Below are 11,448 nucleotides of genomic sequence, written 5' to 3'. Positions count from 1 at the left end.
AATATAGAACAAACAACAGAAAAATATAAATAAGCATAAAAATAGAAAGAAAAAATACAAAATAAAAATAGACCCGATGATAAGGTATTACAATTGCTCACTATGAGCAAATGAACTTGTCTCAAAAATATTCATGTCATACTTAAAAAGATACACATACAGTAAAAAAAAGAGAGAAATATTAGATGGAAAAGTTATTAAGCAATGCACAAAAAAGAACAGAAAAAAAGAAAGGAAAGAAAGGAAGAAAGAAAGGGAAGAAGAAAGGGTGGGAGCAATAAAAATCAGTCAGTAAATATTGAGTATTTAAGTGTTAGACACTTGAAATACAGTAATCATATAGCTTTCTATATTTCAATGACAATTCATATTTCATAGAGTTGAATATTTGTAGAACTAATAGCTGAACAGCACTTAATTATCTTTGTTATTGTTGCTCTAAAACAAGACAAACAACATAATATGGTGAAAATCATGAGCTTTGGAGGATGGCTGACCAGGATTTCAATCCCAACTCCACTGCTTACTTTGTGACCCTGGGTAAATTTCTTAAACTTGCTAAGTTTGAGGGTCCTCTTCTATAAATTAGTGATATATAGAGAGGCTTTGGAGAATCGGAGGCGGGAGTGGGGGATGGGCAGGAATAAATCAAATAATGAGTACAACACTTGGCACATAATTGGTATGCAATTTATATCTGGTAAAAGCAAAAATGATTAATAGAGAAAATGACATTGTTATACAATGGTTTTAAGTATCTTATATTGGGTGGAGTCAGGATTCAAATTCAGCTCCCACTTCCAAATCTCTCTTCTCTGTACTATACTACATAAATACCTGTTAGATAACAGACACCAGCAAGAGGAGCCTAATTTTTGTCTTTCTCCCTTCCTTTTCCTTCTTTTCCACTTCCTTTCTCTTATTTCTCTCATTTTTCTTATTTTCGTGTTTAGCTTCCAAACTTGCTTCTGTTCCAAATCAGCAGAGGTGGGTTTTTGTTTTTGTTTTTGTTTTCTTCCTCTCTCTAGACTTCCTGTTGCCATTAGCTGCTAGGTACACCCTAATTAGTTAATTCAAGAGGAGCGAACAGGGCTCAGCTCATTTGAGCCAACCTGCTGCACTCCCTTCCTTGTTGCTCACAAAAGTTACTTTTTCAGATCTGATTCTCCAAATTCTATGTCTACAATGTTCCTAATAGTGTGATACATTGGAAACAATATGAAGAAGAGAATCACTTAAATAACTTCATCTTTAAAGATCCACTTGCTTACCTCGCCAACAAGGAAGTTTGGCTAATATTCACCATTCTAATAAAAAATAAAGTCACATTTCCATGGTGTTTTATTATAGCATTTTATTTAATTCTTATAACAACCCTCTTATATAAGAGTTGTTCTTTCCATTATATTTTTTACATAAATAAGTTTTTTTCTTCAGTACAAAATCAAATTCTATCCATTGTAAAATATCTAGAAAAAGCAAATAAGCAAACAAAAACACACAATAGAAATCATATACATTGTCATTGTGAAAATTGTATAGGGTTCACATTTACCTACAAGGGACAGCTGGATCTCTATGCTAGGTCTCTATACATTCTACACTTATTTTTCTCTAACTGGCAACCAGTCTGAGATTAGTGCTAAGAGTCTATAGATTTGAGAGACCTGTTATTTTTTCAGCTTGAACTCAATGATATTATATTCTGGGTTCTCTCCTCCTACCTCCCTTACTTTCAATGTTACTGACATCATCCTCTACACACCATTTATAGGGGAGCTCATATAAGCTTTTTAATGACCTGAGAAATAAGGTAGGGATAGTATATGCCCCCATTTATCAGTGAGATAACTGAGGTTCAGAGAGATTAACATTTATCTAACACCAGCCTTTTTAAATTACAGTTTTCTTACTTTTAAAAGACATAAAGTCATTTCTTATAGAATAATAAAAGTAAGATAATAGACCAGAAGACATGTTTTACATACTATTTCCCACCTAAAAAATCAGCAATTAGATTTGTCAAAAATACCGTTTGTTGTTGTTGTTGTTGTTGTTTAGATTTTTTTTTTTACTATCTCAATTTAAATTTTATAAAGTATTGAAAGTATTTGGTTAGGAATATATTCTAGAACATTGCTTCCAGAAATTACAGAATTTCGCAGAAGAAATATAACGGAGGCTTCTCAAAAGAAAGCACACTCGGGGTAAGAATATTGAATTATATCATCTTTATCCTTTCAGCCTATTTCCAAGCCACTTACATCACACCATGAATGTGAAATACCTGAGTTTTCCAAAACAGCATACAAAAATTCCCTGAAATCAATTGCAGACTTTGAATACATCATGTCCATGAAGTCGACAAGTCCAATAACTATTCTCAGGCTTCAGTGCACTTTTCAAATGGTCAATTATAGTTCAGCTTTAAAAATCCTAGCCAATACAATATGCCATGTTTTTATTATTTGAAGCTATGTGTTAAGAAAGTCAATCTCAAAGCTTCCATCTATATCTAATTAATCTTTAAAACTCCTAAACATGTTTTGCATTTTCTATTACCATTTTTGCAAGTTTTTTCAATTTTCAAAATATGTATTTTGTTGTTGAAAAATTCATCAGGATACTGTCACAAGTAACCATCCTATACCATGCAATTAACCAACATAGTATTTTTAAAAGCCTCTTTTCAGATATTTACCTTCTTCTAGAAAGAAAAAATGAATCGAGAAAATCTAATGGTATTAAAATTACAGTCTTATTGAAAAATATTATAGGTTGTCAGATTTCATTGAAAAGGACCTGTGGATATTTATGTATGCATTTTATCTTACTTTTCCCCACCCCCAAGTCATCAGTATCACTTTTTGACTTTTTGTACTAATATTTTAATGTTACTTAACACAAAATAAAAATCTAGTTTTGTTATACTAAAAGTATGTTTTGAAGAAATATTTTTTAGGAGTTTGAGAGGAAGTAAATAAGTTCTTTGAGAATATGACCTAGATTATAGGTTATATTCTTGAGATTTTTTTTTTAAATATAGGTAGACACTGACATCAAAAATGAATAAATCATGGCAGTGAACATAAGCAAAATCAATTTACAAAAGCAAATATTTAAATTACATTATAGTGGATATGACCAAAATATTATAATTATTGCTAAGAGTAATTTTCATGAAAGTCATTCTGTAAATTCTAAGTTAATATTGTTTTTATTACTTTAATAAAAGATTTCCTGGATAATCTCTTTATCTACCACGAAAACATGATAATTTAAAATTGTGATTGGTTGTAAAATTTTAAATTTTAGGAATCTATTTCAAAGAAAATAAAGAACCCAAAAGTTAGTAAAATTTTAGTTTAATAAACAAAAGGAGAAATTGTTTATTTTAAAGTACTATGGTCTAATTCTACAGTCATGCCCACAGATAAAGGGACAAAGCATAGGAAATATATATCATGAAAATCCAAATTAAACTGTAACACCTATGGACTCAAGCAAAATAAAGTTCAGGATGCTGTCGTGCTTTTAAATAAAAGAAAAGCATTTTAAAATTACTGTAATCTTAGGAAGGAAGCCTTTCTAAAAGGTTCCGTGCATTATATATAAATGAAGAAAGTTATATGAAGATTTTGATAGAGCAAATAAGGGCAAAGACTGTTAGAAGCCAAAAGACTCACATATTCTGTGGAGTAGACAAATTTTACTCTTAGGACAATGGAGGTAAAAATAGATGACCTCACCATTCTGAAAATTAATTGAATCAAACCAATCCATTTCTACTTTCAACTTTTCTCCTCTAAGAGTCATTCAAATTGTGTCTCAAAATAGTTTTTCTCTGTAGTCATCTCTCTGTCCTTTTAATACCATTTCCTTCCCAAATCAATGTTAACCCTTCCCTCGTTATACATGCTAACTAGAGAATCTCCAGTCCAGATGTCTATAATTGATGGCAGAGAAGCTTTTTGCAAATGGAGTTATTATAATGAATACATTCAATTAATATTTTCTGAATGTCTACTAAGTGTCATAGTCTATTCAACAGATACACAGGTGAACATGACAGTTTCTGCCTTCGTGTATAAATTGCTGTATAAATAGGTGCAGAGGCATACAGGGGGAAGGAGAGACTGGAAAAAGGGAAGGGGCTCACACACAGCACATTCCACTGGCCTAGAAATATGCACGTGAAGTTGCTTGGAGGGTCTAAGAATATGGCATGTGATTTTATACAGTCTGTATTGGGATGAAATTTTTGAGTTACAAGCTATTTGAAATATCTTTATGTTGAGCTGTGTAACAGGAAAGAGCAGTGGCCATATCTGTAATTGATATAAGAAAGCCACGGTCCCCTGCTCCACAGAGACCAGAGTAACATTATGGTATGTAGCAATAGCAGCGAGGGATAAACTCAGAAGGTCAAGTGGAAAGAGAAATAGAGAAATTGATACCCTTTCCCCTACACTATAAAAGAGCCATAGATTTATCTTATGGTTAAAAGATCATGAGCCAAATTCTTGGTTTATATTTGTAGAATTGCCATTTATTTGTTTAGACCTTAGAGGCGGTATTTATTTGCGCCTCAATTTAAATTATCAACAAGTAAGTGGTAAACCTGCTTTCACTTCAGAGTTATTCCCCTACCCCCCCAGCTGCAGTTAAACTTTCTGGTTTCTGGGTTGACAATGTGGGTCAGGTGATTACAAAGTCTTTTGAACTGCAGGTGGAGGATAATAAATGGATTGTGGTGTCTCTGCGGTGAGGGATAAAGATGGAGAGTATGCTTAGAATAGGCCCCTAAATTGCTGCAGGAGTGGCCTGCTTTGAGCAAGAGCTGTTGGTGATTGAGAGGTAAAAGCTCTAAAGGCTGTTGGAAGTGTTTGAGAGGAATATAAAGCAACATTTAAAATGGTGAGATTCATAATTCTAGTTCGAAACCGAATGTCAGGAGACAAAAAGAGAAAGTTCCCCTGTGGATCCCTTAGGACTGTTGCAGTACGTCAACTAACAAGATGCAAGGTAGTTTGGCGTGTCAAATCAGTAACACCTAAATCGAGTTAGTATCGGCAATTTATAGCTAGGCATTATTGAACAAACCTGGACTCTACCACCAACTCAAGGGCATGCCTAGGTTCTTGCATTGGTGAAGGTAACTACAGAAGTAGAGAGAGACACAGCCTTGGGACCTACTGGAGCTCAAGAAACAAGTCTGACAAGCAAGGCTCAGAGTCAAAATGTCAGAAGGACCGACCATGAAGAGCTGGAAATGTGGTAAGTTGTTTCAGCCTGGCTTTCTAATGTCAGACACGGGATAACCAAGACACCAGTGGAAGGTGGGTGAAGACAGCCTTTAATCAGTAATAACATTTACATTTTTACTTAGACATTTACTATAGTTTCTTTTGTGTTTTCTTTCATTTCTAATGTGCTTAAGAACTCTTTGCCCATCCAAAGATGAGTAAAGTATATATGTTTTTTCCATTTTTTCTTTATATTTAACTCTGTTAAAGTATAAAGCTTAAATTTAATTATTATTTTCCCCTAACTCTTTTATAATAATCTAGCCCCAATGTTTTGTGATGGGGTCCTTTTTAACTTGTGTCCTATTACTGAGTTATGCTATGTTTCAAGATATCTATCCGGTTTTACTTTTGTGCCATGTTTTGCAGAAATTCCATATTATTTGTGTTAATTTTATGTTTTACTTTTTTGTGGGTAACTTACTATCATATCATTCTCGTTTCAGAATTTTTAAACTATTGTTATACTTGTTTTTCCAAATAAACTTTAAAATAATTTTTTTCAAGTCCACAAAAATAATATCATGATTGAATTAAACCATTATATTAATTTAAGAAGTACTGATTTTAAATAATATTTAATCCTTCTGGGGAAAAATGTATATCTTAATATATTTGATCTCCCTTTGCATCTTCCAATTAAGGTCTACAGTTTTTTTTTCATAAGAATTGTAAATTTTTCTTGCTAATTCTAGATATTTCATGTATTTTTTGCTTCTGTGGATGAAAAATATTTTTGTTTTATCTTAGAATTGTTTGTCGATATAGGATAAATCTAGTAATGACTGCATTATATATGACAACTTACTAAACTAGTTATAGTTCTAAAAGTTTTTAAATTGATTTTCTAGATTAATGATGCATAATCATACATTAAACCAATAGCAATAATTTAGCTCCATAAAGTTAGTGAGAATTTTTGCATATTCTAGCTATTTGGCAAATGTTCATTCTTAGTGTTCTGTATTATGACTATTATTTATTTATTACTGTACCATAGTTAGAAACAAAATCATAAAATTTATAATCAGCTTTATAGGTTGTATTGGGTGGAAATTGAAAATGTAGTTATATTTAGCTTGGTCCACTTTTTTTAAATCTAGAATTTTGTTTCTAAAGAGCATATTTTGGTGTTACTGATACTGAGGATTTCTGTCTAAAAACCAGTAAATACAATGATTATGCTTTTTAATGAATTAAGGTAAATTTTTTTATCTCTAATCATTAACAAAATTTCATCCAAATGAGTCATTGGCACTTTTGTGAAGAGTTTTATTAAGGATTATAATTGTAGTGGTAGTTCAGCTGCAACATATGAAATGAAAGCTGGAAGAAATTTTCAAAATGACTCAGCTCTGTATATTTAAGATAGAAAGCTTATATATATCCTATAGGTTCTGATTCTCCACAGAACCCTAATATAAACCCTATAAAAGGTATTCATTCAGATTTGAATTTACAGGGTACACTTTGGCACCCGACAAAAAAGGGGAAAAAGTTAAGAGTGATAGAGATCACTTTGTCTCATAGAAAGTATCACCAAGAAATATTTTCTGTAATACTTCATTCCATTATTAGATTTCCTAACATTTCTTAATATAATACATTCTTTTAAAAAATGTTCAGCAAATATTCAAATGACTGGGTTTTATACTGTTTCATAGAGGAACTGTAGAGTTATCTTTTTAATCATATTTATAATCATTACCAAAAATGTGCATTCTATTTCAGTTACAGTTTATATGTTTAAGAAATCTAAATAGTAATGTGTCTCTTTTGCATTATAACTGGTGTAGGTGGCTCATTATTGCTTTAATCATAATTAGTTGTGCATTCTAGATGGACTGCCTGTGATAATTATAGAATTTAAAAAACAACCCCATGGGTCTGCACTTGGACTTCCTTTTTTAAGAAAAATTCCATAAACTCTTATAAAGACCTTGACTTCCTCTCCAGTTTATTCCTTTTAGAAAGTTCTAGAAGGTGCTGGCTTTGAGTAACAATCTCTAACCATGGTCTTTGAAAACCATCCTCCACTTATGAAGTCATGTTTCATTTTAGTGCTAGTTGTCATATTATAATGGTTGCATAGCAACAATATTGGCAAAAATATTATCTTTTTTTCTATACAAAAATGAATTTCTTAGTGCTGATCAAAACTCCTCCCTTGCTTAAAAACTTTCATTAATTTATTGGGTGAATTAAGCTAGGTAGCAGATATAGTTCTCAAAAACTGAAGCACTGAGGTCAATTGTATAGGAAGTAAATTGGTCAAGAGAAGAGGCAAAACTATAAGAAATTAGGGAGATATAAGGAAAATTTAAACAGTAAACTCTTATTATCCAAATTGTGTGGGAGAGATTATAGTTTTTTGGGCTTTGTGTGTTGGTGGAATTAAAAGTCGGATCAGAATACTGGAAATGAGAAGCATCTGGTACATTATTGGTAGGAAACTCATTTCCTTTAACTTCTGATTTTTTTTTTTTTACACCTACAGCACCTGGTATTCCTAGGTGGTCTACCATCCACGTCCTAACCAGGCCCGACCCTGCTTAGCTTCCAAGATCAGATGAGATCGAGCACGTTCAGGATAGCATGGCTGTAGATTAGATTTTTTTTTTTTTTTATGTAAAATAAAACTTTTAAGATATTGATTGCTAAAGCCTTAAGTTTATACTTTCCAAATAAAACGTGAGCTCTATTTTCTAGAAAACGTAAGAATGAATGCCTACAGCATGGAAAATACTGTATACTAGTCAATATAAGAAATAAAAAGATTACACTTAGATATTAACCTCAAGGAGTCTCAATCTAATCGACATTTTCTATAAACAGAAAATGTGTTTCAATTAACACCTTTTCCTCCAAATTGATATCCAGAGGCTATGAGCTAGGCTTTTCTTCTCCTGTTCTCTCCTTAAACTCCCTCTCTCTCTGCTGCACTTCTCCCCACTGAATTCAAACTATTGTTTGTTACAACTAAACTGCAAAAAGAGTTTATTTATTGCCTTGGATTTTTTCTATTTTACTCTTCCATAGTAACTTACAAATGATTATCTTTTACATAAATTATCACGTTTAATCATCATAGCAATCTCTCAGTTGAACAAGTAGGATATTCCTTTTCTTTGAGGTTATGGTTTTTAGAGTTGAAAAGCAGCCTATAAGTAACAGTCTTAATGAAACATCATTTTGCCTCCAGTTGAGGGCTCTTTCCTCTAGATCATATTGCCATTTACGAAAGAGGATAATATCTGTGTTACTCAAATTGTAAAAATTAGCTTGAGAAATTGTTCAAAAATGAATACATAGTTGTTTACACTGTTGTAGGTTTTTAGAAATAACCAGATTTGTTAAATTCACTCCATGTTATCACAAACTATCAAACATTTAGGCGTTTAGCAAAAGATAAAAATATTCAGTCCCCAGAGTCGTAATCGTTTAGGGTATCATCACATTTTTGGTTTCTTTAGATAAATATGATTGTTTTGTAGAATTTCAGTAATAGTAGAGTGCAACAAACTCCATGGAGTTGTTTGGCAACTGATTTTATAGTATAATCTTCATTTTGAAACAAATCTTGTAACTAGCCTTCACTTTTTTATCTATTGATTGTGATTTCGTATCATAGCATTATAAACTAGGTCTTATAGTGAGGATAAAAAAAACAAGTGAGTTATATTCTTAACACTAGAACTACATTATAGAGCATGGCACAGAATAAATTTTAAGATGAGTGAATTCTGTGTCATTGATTACTTTTTCTTTTACAGTTAATGAATGAACTTTAAGTTTTATGGCTTATTGTATTAAGAAAAAGGAATCCTATTTTCTGGCTGACATTTTATCAAGAAATATATAATTTTGTCTAAAAAAATATGTATATCTATATTTTTAAAATATAGACATATTTTATAGGAAATAGAAAAGCCTTGTATTGCAAACAATAGAACAACATCTCTTTTGTATTCAAATGAAGAGAATTAGAGCTTTCTCTGTTCTTATATCACTTTGCAGTGTGATAAAGGTACCTTGTGGTGTAGTAGACTTAAATTCAAGGTCAAGAGAAATGATGTTGGACAGTATCCTACCACTATAAACAGTTATCTATTAGAGTAATAATTTTTAAAAATAGTTTCAGTGAAAACATTCACAGTGAACTTGTTGTTAGCTAATCCAGTAATGATAACATGAATGAATGGACCAAATCATGACTTGTCTGTTACTGTGTTTAAGTGTATTCATTAAAAAATGCTATAAGATTTACTATCTAAATTATCTCCTTTGTTAGATCCTATAAATGGTGATTTCAAGAACATTTAAGTATATTTTTAAAAAATCAATCTTATGTCCTACTAATGGGTATAAATTCTGATTTCTGATTACTTGTATCTTCCTTCTGAGGCATCCATACTTTTCCCTTATCCTTCTGGACCATCTCTAAAGAATGACTAATTCTGATAGTTAAGTAACTTTCTTAACTTGCCTCTTGCTCATAGCAAGATGGGAGACCAGAAGTCTTATTGCAATTTGAGCACTCAGTCCCTTTTAGTCCAGACTTGGTGTTCTTTTGCCAACTCAAGTTACTTAAAAATTCTGGAGACATCCTACATGTCTGCTTATATTCTCCAAGTACTATACCCGAAATTATTTTTGAGATATGTCTCCTTCTGGACATAATACTGCTGTGTTGGTAGTAGGCTTTAGTGGAACTATGCCCTCAAATTTCCTGGAATACCTATCGTCCATCTGAAAAGAGCTACCAGACAAACTTTAATTCTTTCAGAGTTTTTTTAAAAAGGGTGGTAGAGCCATGCTCTTGACTTGATTTTAGAGTCCTCAGTCCTCATATCACATTGAGAAATTATACTGAGAAGACTGGAGATGAAAAGCATATCTATTTTTCAACCAAGCAATGTATAGAAAACCCTATATTTCTAAATTATACTTGCATAATGGATAGTTTTCTATTCATCTATTTCACTTCTGTATCATATACTGCTGAGAGCAATCAGCTGACACTTTTATTATTATGCCTGGATACTATCGTAGCCAATTTTGAAAGCTCATAATGTACACTTTCTTGCTTCGAAGTCTACAGAGATTTGCTTGTAAGTCTTCTAGTTTATTTTGGCTAGGCTCATTCATGGATCCGTAGCAATGGGACAAGTCATCTGCTTTGACGGTCTTAACTGAAATTCTCATATGTTTGGGGATCAGCTGGCTCCAGGCTTGCCTAAGGTGGCCATAGCTGAGACAACTTGATTTTCCTCTACATGGACTCTCACGGGCCAGAAGGCAAACTTTTCCATATATATATATATGATAGTGGCAAAATTCTTCAAGGAAGAGTAGAATCACATAAGACTTCTTGAAGCCTAGACTCAGGACAGTCATACTGTCAATTTTAGTGCCTTCTGTTTGCCAAAGTAAGTCAAGAGGCCATTCTATTTTCAAAGGATGGGTAGAAGAATTCCTTCTCTTGATGGGAATCTCTCCAAAGTAACACGACAAAATACATGCATACAGGGAGGGGTGAAGAATTGCAGCAATGTTTGCAATACATCTACAGAGGCCCTGTCTCTTCAAATATTATATCTATCCCATTCTTACTCCCTTTCCTTTTGAAACTCTAAATGAACATTATTTTCAAGTCCTGTAACTTTTCCTATTTTCTATCTCTTTTTCTCTGTGCAAAGCATTCTAAGTAATTTCTTTTGGTATATTTCAAGTTTACTATTTATATCTTCAGGTGCATTAATGTTCTATTCAAATTCTCTATTGAGATTTTAATTTTTATTATAATTTTAATTTATAAAAATTATTTTTCAGATAAGCTTGGTGATTCTTGATAATTTGTCTTTGCATATGTTTTTAATTTCCTCTATTACATATAATAAGCATAGTAATTTTATATCCTGATTATTAAAAATCTCAAACTTTCACAGCTTGCTTTCTTTAGTCTGTTGGTTATCACTAATAGTGCCTTGTTTCCTTGTGTACTTGGTGATTTTTTACTAAGCTGTTCATTGCCATTAAAAATATTTTAGAGATTGATCTGAATATAAGATGATAACTCATTTATATTTGCTTCTGTCAGGTGCCCAGGAAGTATTAGTAAGGAAACATTTTGAACTTAATT

The 11,448-nt window shown here is 32.1% G+C and overlaps 1 pseudogene; it reads right to left on the bottom strand.

The window, feature by feature from the left end:
• Positions 1–7,794: 7,794 nt before the first annotated feature.
• On the bottom strand, positions 7,795–7,913 carry LOC112469356 (annotated as a pseudogene).
• Positions 7,914–11,448: the final 3,535 nt, after the last annotated feature.

Source organism: Pteropus alecto, unplaced genomic scaffold (assembly GCF_000325575.1).
Source record: "Pteropus alecto unplaced genomic scaffold, ASM32557v1 scaffold146, whole genome shotgun sequence".
In the NCBI taxonomy this organism is placed as follows: domain Eukaryota; kingdom Metazoa; phylum Chordata; class Mammalia; order Chiroptera; family Pteropodidae; genus Pteropus; species Pteropus alecto.
This window is presented reverse-complemented; position numbering and strand designations above follow the sequence as displayed.